This window comes from Agelaius phoeniceus, chromosome 6, assembly GCF_051311805.1.
Source record: "Agelaius phoeniceus isolate bAgePho1 chromosome 6, bAgePho1.hap1, whole genome shotgun sequence".
Lineage (NCBI taxonomy): Eukaryota > Metazoa > Chordata > Aves > Passeriformes > Icteridae > Agelaius > Agelaius phoeniceus.
In genome coordinates, this window is record NC_135270.1 from 46,195,008 (window position 1) to 46,216,152 (window position 21,145).

The following is a 21,145-nucleotide window of genomic DNA, read 5'->3' on the forward strand; positions in this document are numbered from 1 at the left end:
CTTTTCATAAAAAACAACTAAGTTATTCAGACAGATAAAATATTAATCCTAAGTAAGGGAATAAGAGAAGAAAAATCAAAATCTTAAATCTCTTACCCTAAGCCTTCTTGCTATGAGGATTCAAGAGTTCACTTCTGTTGCACATTAATCATTTCAGCTACCAAGGGATGAAATGTCCCCTAAATCAAGCTCTACTCAGCTGTTGGGAGGAACATTTTCAATATTTAGAGAAAGCAGAGATCAAGGATTCCTCAGTTTTCACCTTCAATGAAAGATTGAGATAGAAGCACACAACTTATTCTGGCCTCAGTTTCCTTTGTTGAAATGGGTACTTCACATTATTCCATAAGGTTTCATTGGTCATAGACTATAGCAAATAGGGCTTACATGGACAAGAGGGGATTGGGTGCCACAAAGGTATTTCCCTGCTCAGAGGAGAAAGTGGCTGTGTTTCACTCTGATTCTTGGAGAAAACAAGCACAAAAAATGTGGTTTGGCTTTAGCAGAATGTGAAACAAGGACAAAAACACACATATGTTTAATTGTCTTGGTTTTCTTGGAAAAAAAAAATTTCTTGTATTCTCATGTGAAAATCATAGAAGAGTGGTCAAGGTGAAAATGTATTATTGTTAGTCTCCATTCAAACTCATTATGAGAGAGCATCACATTGTCTCTGTAAAGGTATTGCTGCTCTTACAGAAACTGGAGAGCTTTTTAATTTGTTTTTCAATAAGTTTTTTCCAGACTCTTCATTGGTGACCTCAGAAACAAAAGGAACCCCCACTGGAGGAGCTAGAAAAATCCATTCCTTTCACAAAAGCACCTTTAAAAAGGAATACATTATCCCTCCCCATGTCCACCACCATATGCACAGAGATAGAGGGGAAAAAATATTAGACATTAAGTTATGGATACCTACTACCTACAAATTACTAAATTGTAGTAGAAAATCAGCACCAACAACTGGGGAAGAGAGATCTGTTTTAAAGTTTTGTTGCAAATGAGAATGTTTGTGAGAAGGAATTGTCAAATGCAACAATAAAGGGGGAACTAAGACAGTGAGAGGAGGCTGGTAGCTGGATATATTTAAAGCAAAAATAGAATCCTTCTCAATATGAACATAAAATTAGGAGTGGAGGGTGTGAGAGTTCATTGCAGCAAATGTCCAATATAAATTTTATAATAAAAGTGAGGCACCTGGATTTTACAGCACAAACATCAAACTGTAAAGGTCTGATTGGGACAATCCTGGATCTAAGCACCAGCCTGCTCTTTCATGAACCCTTGTCTCTGTGATAATTATAAATTCAGAAAATATTACTTAATGATGTATGATCACAAGTGGGGAATAACTCAAAAAATATAGCCCTAGATAAGCAATCTCAGGTTTTACACAAATAGCCCAATGAATTTTGGGGCTTATTTCCAAAAGTTGCAGTTCATTATTGGTGGACACTAGGGCCAGATGAAAAACTCACTATTTCCCTAAATTTGTAACTCTAACTGAAGGTTACCTTTCGATCTGTCCAAAACAATCTTGCTACTTTGGAGCTTTTGTTGGTTTGGTGCATCTCTGCTTTCTGAACACTTGCTGTGAGTATTTAAATTTTTTAAAGACTTCAGGTGAGAGCCTAAAGTCATGCTGTACACTTCTACTTTTCTAGAGAATACATACAATTTTAAAGCTAATGTCCAAGTCTAAGATTCAAATATTAATTTGAATTTGACGTTCTTCGAGTATTTGTGAGGAAAAGAAGAGCCATTCTAAGAAATGTCTCCCACTAAAATTAGAGTATTCATGGATTACAAATCCCTGTATGGTATGAACAGGGAATCTGTATGTTTAATAAAAACTGAAATTATTAAAAATACACACAGAAAATAATTGGAATGATTTGTTAGCCTACTTCAGGTGTCCATACAAGTAGACCTGGTCCTTGAAAAATAGTCCTGCTTCACATACAAGCTTCTCAGACCTCCATCACTCATTCATTTGCAAACACAACCCATTGTCAGCAAAGGAAAAATCGGTATGTGAACTGTTACAGGAGCTTGATCCTTACAAATTGATGGGCCCAGACAATGTCCACCCAAGGTTACTAAAAGGGCTGGCTGAAAGTCTCATGAGGCTGCTTTCCATGACCTTTGAGCAGTTGCAGAGATCAGGAAACATCTCAGAAGACTGGAAGTAGGCTGGGATCCTACCAAGAGGACCAAGGAAATTATACTCCAAGGAAACTATCAGGAGCAAGGAAATTATAGTCCCATCAGTCTTCAGTCCCTGGGAAAGTCATGGAATGGATCCTCCTTGGAGTCATCCCAAACTGGATGAAGCACATGACTGGGAAAATCCAGCACAGATTCAACAAGGGCAAGTATTGTTTGACAAACATGATTTTCTGCTATGACAAAGGAACCCTCTTGGCTGGTGTGGGGTGACAGTGGAGATTGTCTTCCTGGATTTCTCCAAGGGTTTTGTTAGGGTCTCCCTCAGCCTGGCTTAAGGGTATCTGCAGAGTGACATCTCCTGAAAGAGGGGTCCTTTTGAAGGACTCTTTTACAGGTGGACCAGAGGATCTGGGTGAACAATGCTGAAGCACACAGCAAGGTAAGACGGTTAAGGATAAAATTAATATGCCTGCTAAAGTGGACACAATTTCTTATGAGGGAACCTGATCCTAACAGTTGCAAAGATTTAGATACATGCTATGATTCCTCATGGAGAAAAAGTAAGCAGTTGAATACCTTTTGCTCTTTTAAGTTATTGTAATAGATTTCTGAATGTTATATTACTGAATTATTCATAACTATTCAACACTAACTTCAGCAGAAATACACAGGATAAATATATGACCATGTCTGCCACTAAAAATTTCTGGATTGAGAAATAGTTGATTATTGTAAAGTTAATCATGGTGGGAAAAAAGGGTGTATCAAGAAAATTTCCTTAGATCTTTTTCTTTTTAGATTTCCATTGGCAAGCATGGCAGGATCATCAGGTGCTCAGGGAAGCAAAAAGCACATTAAAAAAAGCAAGTTTAAAAAAAACATATAATTTTCACTGTAGCCGTCAGCCTGCAGCTATTACAAATGAGTAATTTATAAGTGTGTAATTTACAGAATGTGTATGGAAGCGCATTTAATGCTGATACAAAGACAGCTTGGATGTGTAATGAGGTTTTTATAGCATATTGTGCTAGGTTTAATGCAGGCATGTAGGTACAGCTTCCTCAGCAATCACTAAGGCTTGGTTGAGGATGCTTTCTTTCTTTTAAGCCTGAAAAATGTGCTTTTAAATAGAACTCCAGAAAAAATTTACATAATTATTTCAAATCTGTCAATGTCTGTTCTTTGGACATGATCATTCTGTAATATATGGAGGCTGCATTAGTTATGAGAGGTTTTTTTAAACTGTCACAACACTACCAAGATGAGAAAACTAATCCTGTGCTTAATGCATGGCTGGATCCTTCTGGAAAATAATGAGAGGCATCCTAGGGAGAAAGGACTATTTACCATAAAATCCATTCTCAGTATATTTCTCCTCCTTTTTTTTAATTTCATTTTTTAAGCACATTTGCATGAAAACAGGATCTCTGGCTAAGGATGCCCTTTGGATTCCCCCTCCCCCTTGGTATTTTAACATCCTCTTGTGGTGACTAGCGTCCAAGTTCTGTCAGCACCTACAAATTTAACCTTTCAAACACACCCACTGATTTCCTTGAAGCAATCTTCTGAATGTGCTGCAGCACATGGACAGTGTTTGCAGGAGCAGGGCCCAGATAATTATTTCCAGATGAAGTGTGCTGCAAAAAGAGTGGTAGAACTAGCACAGCCAGAAGAGTGAAATTTTAAGGAACTGAATTCAGCCCAAGATATGCCCCTCAATAATTTCTTTGCCTGGAACAACTCAAGCACAGGATAATTTTCACCAGTAAAAATCAGAAGGAGCAAATGCTAGAGGGTCTCAAAGGGAACCTGTGAGAGCCAAGAGCAGTGGTCTCACAGGGGTACAGACCCTGGAGGGATTGCTTCCCTAGGATGCTGCTAACCCAGATGGCAAAGCAGAGATGATCTATGTCTCTGTGGTATGAGTTGTGACTCCAGTCTTTATTGAAGAGCTCATTTTTAGCTGAATCCATGGGCTAAATTTAGGTGTGGTGTTCTTGCCCTCAAAGACAGCTGCAGTTACTGGATCAAATCAGCTTTTCTAGCACTCTTTTGCCTGATGACAATACTGGAGAATAACATTAAAAAATACTGATGAGGCACATTAAAGATTTTAAGTATATTTTCTCTTCAATCAGAAGTGACTTCTTCTGTGGGTAATCACATCTTTTTACATTTTGCTCTCCATAAGGAGAGTTGTTAGGTTGTTTTCACCTCAGCAAAAATTCTAGAAATGGGCTTCATTGTCTCATGTGCTCATGCATTTTATCTTTGTAGTTGAAAGCCCCAGTGTAAAGTCAGAGGACATCCCCATTTGGGGTGTTCACAATCAGTAAGGAAGCAAATCCTAGGTTGCCAAACTCAACAGAAATGTAGGGGAAAAACATAAGGAAGAAGAATCTGGTCTACTTTACTGGCAGGAAAAGATGAAATTTGAGGAGACTGCTGTGTGCTTCTGAAGGATAGTTCTGATTTGGAATTTCATCACCAGAAAAGTAGCCATTTTTGGCCCTAGAACAAATACTTCTGAAAGCCAGATTATACTCCAGGTCAGGTACAGATTTGGAGCAAATAACATGAAACACTGCAGTGCATTCAAAGCTCCAGTGTACCTTCTGATTCCCAGTCTGCCATTCAGTGTTAACAGAATTCAAAAGCATAAACTAAAATTCATCCTAAGGCACTGAGTTTCTTCCATTTCTGGGTTTAATTGGAATTTTTATATACAGTTTCCAGATAAAATCATAAGTCAGGTCATCATTTCCCAACTAAACCTTTACCCAAAGGTCCCAGAACCTGAGTGAATCTTTAAATAGACCCCAACCTGTTGTTCAAGTTTCCTATGCAATATGGAACAAGGTGAATTTCCATTCTGTGGCTTGGGGCTTTGCTGAAGATCCTTCTCAAAGTGTTTCCTTCATGCACATGACCTCCTTATTTTGTTGTAGCTTGCACCAATCTAAATAAATGGCAATAAATACCAAGGTTTTTTTATGAGAAAATAGACATCACCACCTTCCCCCGTGTTCTGTGCTCATAAGTGACAGGTGACATACAGTTGGTTTTCACTCTTAGTTGCTGCCCATTGCACACACCATTTGCCAGAGAAACCTGACAAATAAAGAAAAGAAAAAGTATGAAAGAGAATAAATTTTGATACTAAAACTGAGTAAACATGACATGTAATTTATCAAAAGCATAAATACAAGCAGTGCCAACATGTCTTTTTCCTCTAAAATGATATATTTTACCAGAGGGATATTTCAGATTTTTCACTTAGTGCCAAGGTAATTTTAATACCTTTCTAATCTACAACATATGGGTCATATGATATTGCACATTATTTGCACCACCAATAAAACAGCCCATTAATCAAAAATGCCTCCATAACCTCCAACAGTATAAACTGGAAAATGTGCTTAATATTTTAAGTAGAATTATTTGCTTGAAATGCTCTTTTTTGCTGTAATAAATGTCTGCTAATTTTAACACTTGGTCAAGCATACCAAAAATTATTCTAAATCTTTATTTATTTGAAGTCTTCACTGTAAATAAAGCCCAGTCTGTGAATACATTTATCTTCAAATTATCTGATGTGCTTTTGTTTTTTTTTTTTTCATCAGCGTTACTGTGCGAGCTTAGATTAGAGTCATTGGGAAATAACTAATATATATTATTTGTGTAATTATGATATTTCTCCCAAGCTTGGCCATCCTGTAACAAAGTCTGCTAGAAATGAACATCAAATTATGTACAGATAGATAATTTTCTTTATAAAATCTCATACACTATAATGAAACATTTGTGTGAGGCAGGAAATTATAAGCACTGTTCAGAATTCTCACTTCAGCCTTTGGCTTGTAGCAGTCTCTGATTTTGAAAACAGGTGTAAAAAATAGATATAGAATTTACCAGTATTTTAAAATAAAAACATATTAACTTAAGACTACAGAAATGCTTTTTCTATTAAACAGAGAAAGGCAGGAGATCTGAATTCTATTGTTATTATTATTGTGCTAAAGAAAGTACTTGAATAATTATTTTCCATACATTTGCATTAATCTCTCTGGCAAACATCAGTGCTTAGATACATATGGGGCTTGTTAGTCTCCACACAGAAAATAAAGCCTTTCTCTTTTTCTACCAGATTTCATCTCCAGCACTCAAATAGGGACAGAATCAAAAACCTCTAAAGTGTAGGTTGGCTTTGAGCATGGTTATTAAGTCCCCTTTACAAGAAAGAGAAATTGAGGCTGTGAGTAAGAATTCTCCAACCAAACATAGTTTGCCAAATTAAAGCTATAGTTTTCCTCATCACAGGTATTAGTTGTCACTCATGAAAACCTATCCAGAGAAACTTGGTTCCTAAGCATGGAAGAAGGGCTGTACATACAAGTTTGTGAGTAGTCATTAGTACTGGGGACTCTATTTGCACAGCTCACTGTCTCTCTCTCTCTTTTAGCCCCCTGAAAAACAAATAGAAAAGTACCTTTCTACTTAGAGTTATGTGAGACTAAAACATTCACAAGACACTATCAGGACCTACAATGAAAGGTGTTATAAAATCAGAGATTGTTACTGCTTTTTATTAGAAAGCACATTCCATTAAAACTCCCCCACACTTTCCCAATAAAATTACTGTTTAGGGGGAAAAAAAACCAAAACCAAAACCGGAACCAAAAAAAAAACCAAAAAAAGCCAAAACAAAACAAAACAAAAAAAAAACCCCTCAACACTATTCTCATTAAGGAAGGTCTATCTGCTTTCAGCTAAAATGAGCACTGACCTTATATTTTATTCAGTGCTCACAGGCTTTTTTAAATTTTAGTTCAATAAAGGTTTTTGGTTTTTTTTCAGTCCAATATAACCAAAATGAGGGCCTCTTCTACAAATGCTTACATGTGTGCTCAGGTTTAGGAGGGTTTCCAGTGAAACAAGTTCCATGCATAACTTAGGCAAGTGCATTTCTGTTTGTAGACTCAGAGTCTAAGAAACCATATTTTACCAGTTCTCTGAATCATTGCTCCAAACCTGCCAATAGCAACAAGCTCCTGCTGACTTTAAAGTAAACAACTAATTCTCAGTAGTGTTATTAATTATTTTCCTGCTGAAAAATACTTCTAATCTTCCTAGATATTTTAATTTCATAAGAATTTATAAAAAATAATATTTTCCCAAATATCAGAACAGGTATATTAAGCCAGCCAAGAGAAGATGTAAGACTAAAAAGGGGGGAAATTTACACAAGGTGTCTGCCCAATGTAAATTTTCATTAGGTGTCATGCTATCCAGTTATTGTGAAATAATAAAATACATCCATAGAGTGCTATATTTTTTTTTACCTCTGGGTTCTGATGACATGCACAAGCTGTTAGAGTAATAATGTCACTAGCAACTCCTGATAAAAAAGTAGTTCTATTTAATACAGCTGGGTGCAGTTCACTCTCTCTATACTGTAAATATAAACCAGAATATCACATGAGAGCAACTAAATTATATAACTGCTCATGCAAACCTGTACAATACCCTTAACAGCCCCTCATAAATCTGGAATGTTTTGCTGTTTCTTCCCCTTCTCAAGCATCCAAACTTGGGTGTATTTCTTTTCAAATATTTTATTTAGTGTACAGATCTTTTTCTCCACTGCTGTCAGTCAAGGTAGTGATGGGGTGAAGGTGCAGTATCAGTCACTGTGCACAGCAGGAAATCAAAACCTGCAGAAAATACTTGCCATCAGCAAGAGGTAGAGTCAAGCTGCCTACTTGAAAAATGCTTCTTAGACTTAAATAAGGAAAAAAAGAACAAGCACAATGTTTCAGAGAAATAGTCTGTGGTAGACTGGATTGAAAAAGAAAGTGTGGGAGGCCAGCACTCTCAAGTGAAAATATTTAAAGTTTTGCTATTGTTTCTAAATGGCAGTAAAACACATAATATAATCCCCACTCTGTAGAAAAAAAAAATTCCTATGAGTTGATGGCACTTCTGATAAAATTAACTGGGTTTTTCTTTACATTAGAAAATGGCAGTCTATCAAAACACTTCAGAAATATATCAATTTCCATGAACTTTGACCAAAACATATAGAACTGTATAATGAGTCAAGAACTGTATAATGAGTCAAGGCAAATTAAAGGCTGCTAACAGCTTCATTTTCTCATTGCACAAGTAAATTATGCCATCATTGTTTTCTCCAAATCAATGTTTTTCATAGCATCTTTACTTTTCTGCCCACTCAGGTACCCCACATCCAGCAGAGGACACTCAATACCACCTTGCTTCACCTGGCCCTTCCCACAGATTCCAGGGGCACTGGGGCTTTGCTGGAAGCACCCAGGGAGTGACTGCAGGTGCTTCAATGGTAATGAACACCTTGTGGTAAACACCTGGGCTGGAGAGTTGTATCCCAAAAATTGCCTCCAGGACTCTGAACATGGCCTTTTGTTCTGTGTGTCTGAATGAGGCAAGTTTGTTCTGAATGTAACATCTGTTTAATCAATCAATCTCTGATCATATGGATCATCCATGGTCTATTCCAGGGAGTATTCCCTGTGGAAAAAATCATTAAAAATTAAATTTTACCACTCTTTTTCTGTTTTCTAGCTCATCCTTTTGTCCATTTATCTCTTGCTTTGATCCTGTTGTTATCCAACTATACTTAGACATATTCTTTAATAATCTCTCCAGGTGCTGTTCCTGTCTTGACAGAGAGTACTTAAATTTTCTTTGAGATACAGTCAGGGAAATATCTTAAATTCAGAAATTACACCAGTAGTGGAGGAAAAAACATCTGTAGACAGGTCTGTCTCTAATTACTGCACTATCAACTACTGCTTTCTTCACATCTTCCCGGAATTTTCAGCTTCAAGAAAGATACTATTTTCCTCCTCCCTATCTGTTATATTGTCATCCTACATTATCATAAAACACCTCTGAAACAACTGCAAACTTCATATGTTTGCAATTGATAAGTACAAGCAGATAAAAAAATATATAAAAAAATACCACCTCCAAAAAAAACCACCACCAAACCAACAATCAAAATAATCCCTCCCATCAACAGTATTGGCACCTTGTCAGACTTTCCAAGTACAAGCAATATGAGCATCTATATTTCACCACAATTTTGTAGAACTGTAAAAAATAGACCTAGAAGATCATAAGACCCTGTCACCCTCATGTCAAGATCAACCATACAGAAATCTTCCATCACCTTTTCTTTGACTTCCTTAAATTTCAGTTGTACAGATTTCATGCCACCTGAAATAAGACAATGCCAGTTCAATTTCTGTATTTTTCCCTTTTTTCTCTCTTACTTTTAAAGAAAATTCACAGCTTTTTTGCCTTGAGTGCAGGGATGCAATACCAGTTTTGGTACTACTACTCATCTGAAGAGTTGAAATGGCTCTTAAGGAATGCTTTTTTTTTTTTTTTGAAGCCTTTTGAAGCCTTGGAAAGGCATTTGTTCACCTGAAAAACTTGCTTATCCAGAGGAATTTTCCTTTTTGCTACTACCCAGAAGACAGAAGCCTGAATTTAAGTTATGTTGTTTTGAGAAATGTGTCAGTATTTTGATTGTACTCAAAACCTACTCATGAAATCTCTTGATCTAACAACCCTGATCACCATATGATCAACATTTCTGGATGCTATCAAGACACAAGGAGACTGTCTCTCAACCCTCTCTGTACAAAAAAATATTTACACTGCACCCTATTTAACTGTACCGTTTCCTTATTTATTTTGGGCTCTATTCCAAAACTGTCCTTTGGTAGTGCTGTTTTTGGGGAAGGAAGGAGGAGAAGTTAAGTAACGTTCTTCGTGGATTCTTTCCAATCTGAGACATTGCTAGCCTTTGCTTACAGCCTCTTACCCTCTATTCTGTTGTGATAAATTCTCCCAAAAATATTTTATCTGTGCTTTCCTGTATCTAGATTCCCTTCTATTCTCAGCATCACTCTGTGAAACATTACTGCTTTTTCAGCCATTATCATTTGTCTTCATTTCTTGTATTTCATTTGTTAAATATGTTTATTCTGTAAAGAGCGATGGATCTCAACTACATCCAAGATAAATCTGCCCTTTCTCCCACAGATGTGTCACATTCTGCCACCCTCATCATCCTTCTACTCAGTGACAGTAGCTGTCTGGGACCTTGGAGAGAAGCTAGAGAAGAAAATAGTTACATGAAGTCTAAAGATACTTAAGCTTAGTCATAAACTGAGCCTGTTTATGCACAGTTGGTAAATGACTGAGTCAGGGTATAAAGCTGCTCGTGAATCTCAGCCTAGACTACTGTCTGGCACCAGGGGAGCATTTCTTTGTGCTTGGCCTTCCACAGGTCTGTCTGTTTATATGCTTGCTGACACATTCCTGAGCCTGCTCACTCCCAAACCTTGCTTCTTTTAAGTATTTATGTAGTTAATGGCAGGAAAGAGGTAACAATGGTAGACTTAGCAGAAACAAAAGTGAGACAGCAAGGGAGTTAATTACAAAAAAAACAAAACAAAACAAAACAAAAAAAAAACAACAACAAAAACAACGAAACAACAACAACAGAAACCAAACATGAAAAACTAAGTAACATCATTTCAGTCACTGGACAATGTAAGTTTGGTGAGTTGCTGACGGCAGCTCTGCTCTATGCCAAAATACTTACAATTCTCTCCTTGTTTGTTAGCTCTCTCTTTGGCTTTCCTGTGCCAGCTCAGATCCATTAAGGCCATATATTTTAACAATGATGATTTTACGGTCAAATATACAATGCATGAATTCATGGTGGTCAAACCCAAATGTACTCTCAAAATGCTAACGCTTAGGGAAATAGTCCAGTGGGGGATTTTGTCATAATATTTATTACAGTAATACCACAGATTCTGTTAGCAAAACCGCTGCTGTGTCAGCAAGTTCTGGAAAAAATAATAAAAGGAACTATAAATAAAATACATAAATTTAATTAAAGGTTAAATCTTTGAGAGAAACCCCTCCTTAAAAGGGACTAAAAGTTTTGTGATTTTATCTTCACGATATATCTTGTTTTTCTCTCCAATTTATATATTTTTTTAATCTTGCTGCTTATTTACAAACACAGTAATTATTCAAATGATGAAAGCTTAAAAAGTCACTGGATACAAAGCTATTCATCTAATAAGTAACCTAATGCCCACTACAGTAATTGTCTAAAAACACACCACAGAGGAAATCAGGTCAAAAAATTGAATCTCCTACATTTTTTGGTTGTTGCTTTAAAATGGATTTTTTTTCTGTTTTGAAAGAAAGATAACCTGATATTCTTTACATACTTGAAAAGGTATAACATTTAACAAACAAACCAGAAACATTTGAAAATATATTATTGCTTTAATATAACAGCTTATAATTTTGACATATACCCCGTGTTCCTGGGCTGCCTTGTTTCAGTATCAGCTTATATTTTGAGATAATTCCATTCTTTCCTGCAAGTTCCTGTGAGAGGAACTCTTTTTGCTACAGAGACAAGTTATTATACATTATCGAAGCTGTTGTCCTTACAGATATCCTTAAAAAACATTGTAGACCTTGCAGATCCATTATGAAAAAATTTAGGATGCTGAGATCCAATTTGAGCTGCCTGCTTTCCAGAAGACAGCCTGCACTGCAGGCAGGTGGGCATATGGAATATCTGGTGTCTGAGAACAGAATGTTCCAAGAACCCAAGGTGGCTACAGGTTAGGTTTCTCATCTCAGGCAGGTGACATGTACTGTCCTTCAGAGATGCCTCTCTGTGCACTAAGGCTGTAGGGGACACATAAAGAACCAGGGAGAGAGAAAATAGTCCTAATTTTCAGTTAAAAATAAAGGAAAAAGTACCTTTATAGAGGAGACTCCTTCCAGGACATTTCCTCCTAATTTGTCTCAAACCAAGGCAGTCATCTTGCATTGTGGCTGGGGCAAGGGTTAAAGCTTAGAAATACAGGTGGAAGCATGACATGTGTGGAAAACCTCTCAGGTGTGGAAGAAGGCCATCAACTTTAGAAGCCTGTGAAAACCTGGTAGCTACAGACAACAAATATGTTACAGAAATGCAGGATCTCTGATGGGCATCTGATTGTGTGGAACAGTGTAAAATGTCTGGGAGATGAATCCCAGCTCTGAAGCCTGCGCAAGTGAATCCCAATCTTATCAATTTAAATAAAGGACCAATTAGCACCTGAAATGCCTATCTTGTTAAGTTTTGTGGATTTATATACCAGAAATAAAGAGAAGATTTTAACATGGGAGGGCTTATATTTTTATTAGTGGGATAATAAAACTGCAAAAAGAGTAATGTAATAATATGTTAGTTTGAAGTATGCACAGACAAGGTAATAAAATAGTTTAAGTAGCCAATGTCCTTAAAAGATATTAGTGCAATCAGATTTTTGAGATCATAGATTCTGAGGCAGAAGGTCAAGATTTTATGCTAATGCATTATATTAATTTAAAAGTTAAATTTACCAATTGACAGATAAAATAAGGTGTTTTCAGTATATTATGGATTGCAGAATTTTATATTGCTAAGAAAATGCACTGGCCGTATGTGTCTATGAGAGGCAATTGCATATTTGCAGGGAAGTGAAGGAGCTGAGCACAGTTTTCCCAAAATAAATCTTCTGATACCTATCATTTCCCTAGGTCCTGTCAAATCAAGGAGACTTTAATATTATAAGGAACTGAAAAGTTCAAATAATTACTTGATTTTCTCAACAGAATGGGAAATTGTATCTGCTTTCTTTCTCCTCTTGAAGTAAACAGTACTTACTCTAATAATGTAATAGTGCCCATTGTAATGTTTAAAAAGGTATGCAAGTATTTAATAGATGTGTTGTTCTTTGTTTTCCACTTAGCAGTCAGCAGCTCCTGTTGTCATTTGGCATGGCCTTGCAGTATATGTCCAGATGCTGGGCACTGCACTATGAGCTGCAGTGTCCGAGCTTGCCTTAAATTGGCCAGTTCAGGAGCTGGCAGCAGTTTACCAATGGCAGGGTGGAATTCAGCACTAGCAAACTTGCCCTTCAGGAATGTTTCCCATGTAAGATTTAGGCTGTTGCAGCTTTTGGTGTTGGAGCTAGTTAGCTGAAAATGAATCACTGCAGCTGTGCTGTACTGGCATTGTTAGACACCTGTCCTGCTAAGAGAAAGTCCCTCTCATCCTTTAACAAGTACAGAAATTGCATTAGTTCTGTGAAGAAATTCCACTTAGGGAAAAAAGATCATCTGAATTCTTACTCTGGTAATTTAGGGAGGTATGAGAAAAATGTCCCATGTCAAAAGCTGCAGCAAGGGACGGTGGTTTCTCTCTCTTCTAATCCATCCCCTCTCATGGCATCTTTAAAGAGTACCCTCCCACCTACACAGAGCTGGCAATCCTTGTCACTGCCCCCTGTCCCACCCTCCCACCAGCCTCTCCAGCACCTGCCACTACCACCAGTCAGCTCCACCTCTCAGCAGGGAGCACTAAGGATCAGGGGAATATGGCCTCATCCTTGAGACTGCTGCCCAGGGAAAGTGGCATTAGTTTTACAACTATCAAGTCACATATCTTTGGTGTCACTCTGATGTATACACACCATCCTTCCTGAGAAAAATATGTACAGCACTGACCCCTTTCCTGCTTTCCCTGACAATGGCTTGACCTTCCACTGTCTTTGTTATGCCATTCAAACCATAAATATTGTCTTTGTTTCTCTCAACAGAGCAACAACCCATCTTTGTGTCTGGCTAGGCTTTGCACAGCACCAGCATGTATCATTGTACATTTGCTGGTCAGCACAGCATGACAGTACCACTCACATGGGGTACCAGGGAGGACCAGCAGGTGCTGGAGCCAGGCTGACACAATGCTGCCACACTCCACCAGTGCAGAAAAGCAACTGAGCATGCACAGCAGCCAAAGCTGAGGTGCTCCAGGGACTCTTAGTATCATTAACACTTTGGTTAGATACCCTAAAGGCAGGCTGCAGCTGAAGCAGATATTTGGAAAACATAATTTTGGCTTACAGAGCTGAATTGCTTTCAGTAGCTCTATTATATGCCTAGACCTGAGCTTTAAAAGATAAAACTACCTCAAAAACCTTTGATTTCTTCGTGCACACGTCTCTGTGTTTTGCTGTCTGTATTCTACCTAACAGTTAGGAATATCAATACTTACCATAAATTATGGAAAAATATTACTAATAGGTCCTCACAAGAGCTTGTATTCCCCTACTCACAGGGGGATTTTGAATAGGAGTACTTGCATCATTACTGACAGATGCTTGTCTAATCAAGGCCTTTATGGATGTGAGCACTACAACTTTAGGCATTACATTCCAGTGCTTCACTACCTCTGCTGTTTTGGTTTGGTTTTTTTAACCTGATGGATAACCTGGATTAGTCTTGTTGGAGTTTAGTACTTCTCCCACATATAGTGAAGCATATAGCCTTTTGGAACTGATTTGATTTTACTTCTTTATCAGCAAAAAAAAAATACCTGATGAGCTTGTTAAAAGTAGCAAATGCTTTTACATTTCCAAGGAATCAGATTTTTGGAAAAAAAGAGAACCATTTTAGTAGCATATCTGAGGTTTTAAACTCTCTCTGAAAAAGCCATTGCACCTTTTATAGTAACACAACAGAAATGCCACTTGCCACAGCTGATTTACCTTCCTGTTTCCAGTCAAATGCGCTGCTGAAAAAAATGCAGATGTGGGTGGTTAGGAAAAGAGGTAAAGACCTGATTGATATAAACACAATATTTTTAAAATGTTGAAACTCACAGAGTGAGTAAATAGCAATTTTCTATTGTGTAGAAAGCAAGTTGAGAAAACTCAGCTAACATCTGTTAAAGTTAGGAAATATCCCTCTACTGTGACTAAATGGCATCAGGGATGCATCATGTTATCAGACACTGGATGGATTCCACTCACTACAATTAAACATTTACCTTTCATTCCACCCTCATCATTAATATAGCTCTCTGCCATGCTGAAATGACAAGGTTATAAACACACAACGATAGAACATCACAGGACACCTGTATCTATCAAAGAAATAGCACAGAAATCAATAGCATAGAGGAGGGTGATCCTGGGAATTCGATGAGTGGATGTGAAAAATAGATATCTGCAGGTATGCCAACATCCTTGTGACTTTTGTGTGACAGATTGTTTCAGCACAACTAAAGTGTTCACTTTATTGCTTTTTCTCCTATAGCTATAGTATAAAACTACTCTCTGGAGGCCTTGTATTTGTTTCACTTAAATATTTGGCTTTTTATTTATTGGAAAATACATTTCCTATTTTCTTATCCTCCTGAAGTCACTTGGTTTTCATAGCTGAGCAATGTGTCTGTTCTGCAGGAGACATAAACTCTTTCATATCAAAGTCGCTGACACTAATCAAATATCCTAATTGCCCAGGTAGGAAAAAGTACAAGACAATGCATTTGGGAAAGAAAACCAATTACTTGTGACTTATGTCATTCCTTAAACAAAAATACAAAAGACTGAAGCAATGAGAAATTGCCATTGAAATTTTGTACAGTCAGAGCACAATAATCCTGTAATTAGCCAGAACTGAATTCTTGCTATTACTAAAATGCATAATAATAAAATACCTTGTATTTTATTACTCTAAAATTGAAAAAGCTGCACAAATTTGGCACACTGATAATGTGGTAAAACTGTTAAATTGGATCAACTCAATTAAAAAAAATTAAAAGTTCTGCTTAATCTGTAATTTTAAGATTTGCCTTTTCTTTTTTACATTAACTGAAAAAATCCGAGAAATACCATTTTGACCCAAAACATTGAATTTCTTCATTTACAAGAAATATGAAAAAAAAGAATCTGGGACCATTTCAGAATTTTTTATTGTTTAGGTGAGGACACTAAACTCATTTCCTCAAGCACAGTGTCACTAAAGCTAATTGATGTTTTCCAAAAGTGAAATTCATTCTCAGTTAGCTGTGTTCCAGATGTACGAGAATCACACACCCAAGCCTGAACTCTGCCATGCACCACAGAACACTCAAAGGTAGCATGGGCAAACAAAGCACGTTAACTATGACTAACTGAAAATGAGAGGAGAGATAGATGCCAGCCCTGTGAACAAGGACAAGAATTAGATTAGCTGTTAAATCCACAAAGCAGCCACCATTTGGGGTTTTTACTTTTACACTGCTCTGTTGCAAAGCTTATTTATTTAAAACCTTTGCATAACTACCCACCTCCTTCATACGAACAGTTTTGGAAAAGGATCCTCACTATTGAACTATGGTAAGAATAGGAAAACCTAAGCAAAATACTTTTTAAAATGTCAGTCACAAGAGGGTAGTAAATATACTTGTACCAAAAGGACTGCCATTAATTTTAATGAGATCTTCTCATGTGGAACATTTACAGGTTTCAGTCTAATGGCTAAAGTGTAGCATGTACCAGTGTCAGTAATAATAATAAATTTCTTCTTTAATATTGTTGTACTATAAAGTAACTATTGGTGCATTTGATGTGGAAGCAATAGCTCTGGAGTTTACTTTATCTAAAATATGTTTGAGTCTAGCTGACTCCCTGGACAGGTGTGGCTATCCACGTCAGCTACTGGAGCTGAATTTTGGAATTCAGTTTCCAACATCCAGAGTTTTGGACACCTTTGATTCTTCTGCTTAAATGATTCATTCACAATCAGGTGAACTGGGAATAAGGCCAGAAGTTTTACCACTGGATCATTCAGTCATACTACATGTAATTTATAATTCTTCTTTTCTGTGAACCAATATCATTTCAGACCAATTGCTCAAGGGAGAGGAATGATGAAAGTCCTGTGCTGTTCATTGAAGAGTTCAAGAACTAAAAGAGTGTTGTTTTGATGCTTTGAAACAGAGCAAATCACTAAAATCAAAATATTATATCTGCCCTTGTCTTCTGACCCTTCAAACAAAATAACACATAACAGGTAACAAAACAGAATGAACCAGATCTCTTTTTGTGTGGAGACCAAATTTTATTTGAGGCTTTACTCCACCAGAAAGATACTGTATTATAACCCAAGCCTGACTGCAGCCTTACTTGGTAAAACCAGAGCTAAATCCTAATGCTAGACATAGTCTGCAAAGTTATGGATTTTCTGATAGGCAAGGAGGCATGAATTTGAATGCATCCAAGTTCTCTGGTAAGAAAAATTTCTTCTCTGTACTGAAGTTTTGTTTCCGTATGATAAAAGGAACATCTTGTGAGAAGTCACAGATGCTACAAGAAGTGTCCAAACAGGTCAGGAAACAGGCAGCTAGTGGGATTAGGAAGCAAGGAGGACCATGCAATACTTGGAAGTCTGAGGTGACAGAGTCCCATTAACTCTTCTCTCCTTCTTCTTCTTCTTCCTCTTCTTCTTCTTCTTCTTCTTCTTCTTCTTCTTCTTCTTCTTCTTCTTCTTCTTCTTCTTCTTCTTCTTCTTTCTTCTTCTTCTACTTCCTCCTCCTCCTCCTCCTCTTAGGAACAGAGTGAGCTGATGACATTAAGCACCTCCAAAATCATAGCTTTACAATCAAAATCTTATAGAGAGCTATGCTGAATACTAGAGATAGAAATAATATATTCCTGTATGTATTGAACTTTGTTTTTTAATATTATTTGACCTGTAATGTCTGCTCACTGGCATGAAGGATTAAATAGAAGGTTGTTTTATTTCACCACAGTCTGTTTAAATGTTTGAACAGGCTTAATTCACCTCTTTGCTTGGTTGCACTTTCATAGCCTTTTCCCATCCACTTGTCAGCTCTCTGAAAGGTCCCTCTCAGACTGGCTAGCCTGAATGCCATCAAATCATATGGGGAAAAAAATCAAAAACAAAAAGCTGAAAAAATAAAAGACCTTTCCATCATGCAATTGTGATTTAAATTTGCATGTATCCAAATATTTCCTTTGGTAAAGCTTTTCACAGTCCCTTGTGCAAGGCAGCAATCAGCTGTTAAAAGCAGATAAATGAAAGAATGGAAAATTATAACACATTCCACCTGCATATTGGCTTTAACACAAACATCAATCATTTTCCAAGGTAATTAGTATTGTGCTGGCCTGCAGGGACCAGGCAAATGAAAAGGGTAAGATTTAATGCTCTATGCAACATGCATAATAAACACATGCACATCACACATATGCACACAACCATAGCAAAGGAGTTTTCACAGATAAAGAGCTTGCCATAAAAGCTCCATGTGAATGTGATAAATCTCTTAAGAAAAATTTAAGAAATAAAAAGCCATATACTGATCACATTTATAAGAGGCAAAACCAGAAAAACACCACTGATGTCCACACCATTTCTCAAAGTTCACAGAAGCAAATGAAATATGAATCTGGTGCAAGGTCCTTGCCAAGTTCTCAGGCAACAATACTTTCTTGATTAAGCAAGGCTATGAGGTACAAGAAGCTATTGTCCAAGCAGCTGGCAGCACACTGATTAATAATAGCACTAGTAGACATCTGAGACATGCTAAAAGTTATTGAATTCATTAAGCTAAATTCTGTTGCAACTTGAAATGACTAAGAGTCTTGCCACTGATCATTGTTTAGGCAGGCTTGTCATTATTTCCCATTAAAAAAGGCAATAAAGCCATAGCTCCAAAAAAAACGTTGAAAACCAAAATTGGAGAGAACCCTAGGAAACACACAAGTTGTGAAACCATTTCATTTTAGAAGCTGAGGATGGATAACAAGACTAATAGCAATCAGAGTAAAAAGGCTTATGCTACAATTCATCAGATACCTTTAATCTAAACACACTATTAGCTAATCTAGCAATACACTCATAACTGATGGGTTTTGTCTTTAAAATATTTTTGTTTGTTTTCTGCACACATGGATGCACACAAAAGCCAAATGAACAAGACATTGATCTCACAGTCACATTAGGAGGTTCTAGTGTCCTTTTTGAGTCTGTGCACAAAGGAAAAATAAAACACCTTTCATTATTGTAATCAATATTGAAAAGCTGGAAAAGGATGTGCAAGCCATCATGTAAATGATTAAGAGGATGTCAGATAAATATTTTTAAGAGTTCCTAAAATTTTAATTCCTTTTCTCCCTCCTTTCTTTTTCTAATTGAAGTCACAAATGGTTCCTGGCCCCAATATCTGAAAGCATCTTGGTGACTCAATGCAGGGGACCTAACACACTTGTGATTATTATTGCCACAACATTGTCAGTCAGCTTGTGCCCTATGGAATTCAGAAGATTAGAGATTAACCTGGTCATTGAGAAATTTGCCTACAGCCAGCATAAGCAGCACTGACACCTGCAGAGCAAAACACAGGTTATGCCTAATATAATCAGCTCTGGAGAAAAAGGCCAAAAAAGAGGAGGGATTTCTTGCCTTCCTGAAATGCTGAAATAAGGAAAATTGCTTCTTCAGCTATTGCTCTGTGATAATACAGAGACTAAACCAGGGAGCCACTACCATGCTGTAGATGCCCTTTTCAGGTATAATGGATGGAAACATATTGCCCAGACCAGAAGGCAGAGTTGGTCTTGTGGTCTGAATAAATCCCCTTGTGAGCATACCTGAGCTAGCTCTCAGCAGCCCAGCTCAGGTGTGGGAGGCAGTATTGCCCTATTCTATGGCCTGACAGCTTGTTCAGAATAGCAGGCAGGCTGAAAAAGCTGGGAAAAAAGCTTTTTGAAGTGACCAAACTGCATTTGATACTAAAAGGAGTTCCTCAGGAATAGCTCTAAATCTGCACATCTCTGTTACTGGAAATAAGTAGAGGAGGTGGTACCAGATCATCCTGTTCACTTACATTATGTGAAACAGCGGTTCTGGAAGCTTTTCTCCATGTCCAGTGCTACAACCCATAATCCACACGTGGCATTATTCAGCATCCAGCACAGGAGCCAGCAAGTGGAGCAGAGGACTGGCAGACTGGGACTGGAATGTGCATGAGGGAGATGCCCTAGAAAAGACTGGGTGAGGAGATCAGTGTGAGTGACAACAAGGAAGAGAAACTAGATATTTAACCTGGATTTCTGGTATACATTAGCTGGTTGAGGATCTCAGTACAAGAAGCTCATGGAAAGGGTGGAAACTGCACCAGGAGTTTGAAGCCTGGGACTGAGAAATGTCATTGGGTAGAGTGCAGCAGTAGGCCACAGGCAGAGAGACAGCAACTAGATGAGGAGGTAGGGAAAAAGATCAGAGGGAATGCCTAAGAAAGAGCCTGGTTATAGAAACAGAGCAGGGGAAATGTGAGTTATGATCCCACACGTTGCTGTTCTTCCAGTACTTCCTCACACGGGAGCCAACAACTTTGTAATTTATGCATCCTCTTAACCCCTTGGAGGTCTAGTGAAAAATAAATTGTGCAGAAATGAGGTCAGCTTTGCACTCCTTCCAGGGCTTAGGCTGTTTCTAGTTTATTCTTTCCTCCATGCTGTGGATGACCCAGAAAAAAGGACACCTATCTAACAGTGAAGAATGATGTCCAGCCTTTGCTGTTGGGCTTGGTCATCTTGCAAACTGATGAAAAATTCCGTGATTCTAAGAGACATCAAAGAGAAGTGTATCCCTTCAGAAGTAGTAGCAGTGTTTCTCACTTAAAATTCAGGCACTGGTTATAGACTGTGTGTGGAGGATTTTTGTTTATATTCTTCTCTTTTGCTTTTATGTTCCTGTTCTTGAAGAAATCTTTGGAAAATAGCATTTTATTCAGATGTCACACAGCTGACAGCCTGCTGCTGCTATCAGGAGATACATCTTATTTCAGTTGAGCTGATTTGACAGACACTTGTGAAGTTTCTCTGCTTTATGTCTCAGCTCAAGGAGACATGCTTACAGAAACAGAGCATTCTATCAATTCCACTTGTGACTAACAGATTATTATTATTTGTTTCTTATCCAAAACAATCAATACTTGGCAGTCTGTCCTGAGACACACTGCTTACAGCTCTTTCTCCTGTTTGCTAGATAAGCTTTTCCCTGTTATTAACTT

At 37.5% G+C, this 21,145-nt stretch overlaps 1 long non-coding RNA gene across 1 annotated transcript; it reads left to right on the forward strand.

The window, feature by feature from the left end:
• Positions 1–2,443: 2,443 nt before the first annotated feature.
• On the forward strand, positions 2,444–8,755 carry LOC143694241 (uncharacterized). Its single transcript, XR_013182586.1, has 2 exons — positions 2,444–2,608; positions 8,406–8,755. It is a non-coding gene; the product is annotated as an uncharacterized LOC143694241 (long non-coding RNA).
• Positions 8,756–21,145: the final 12,390 nt, after the last annotated feature.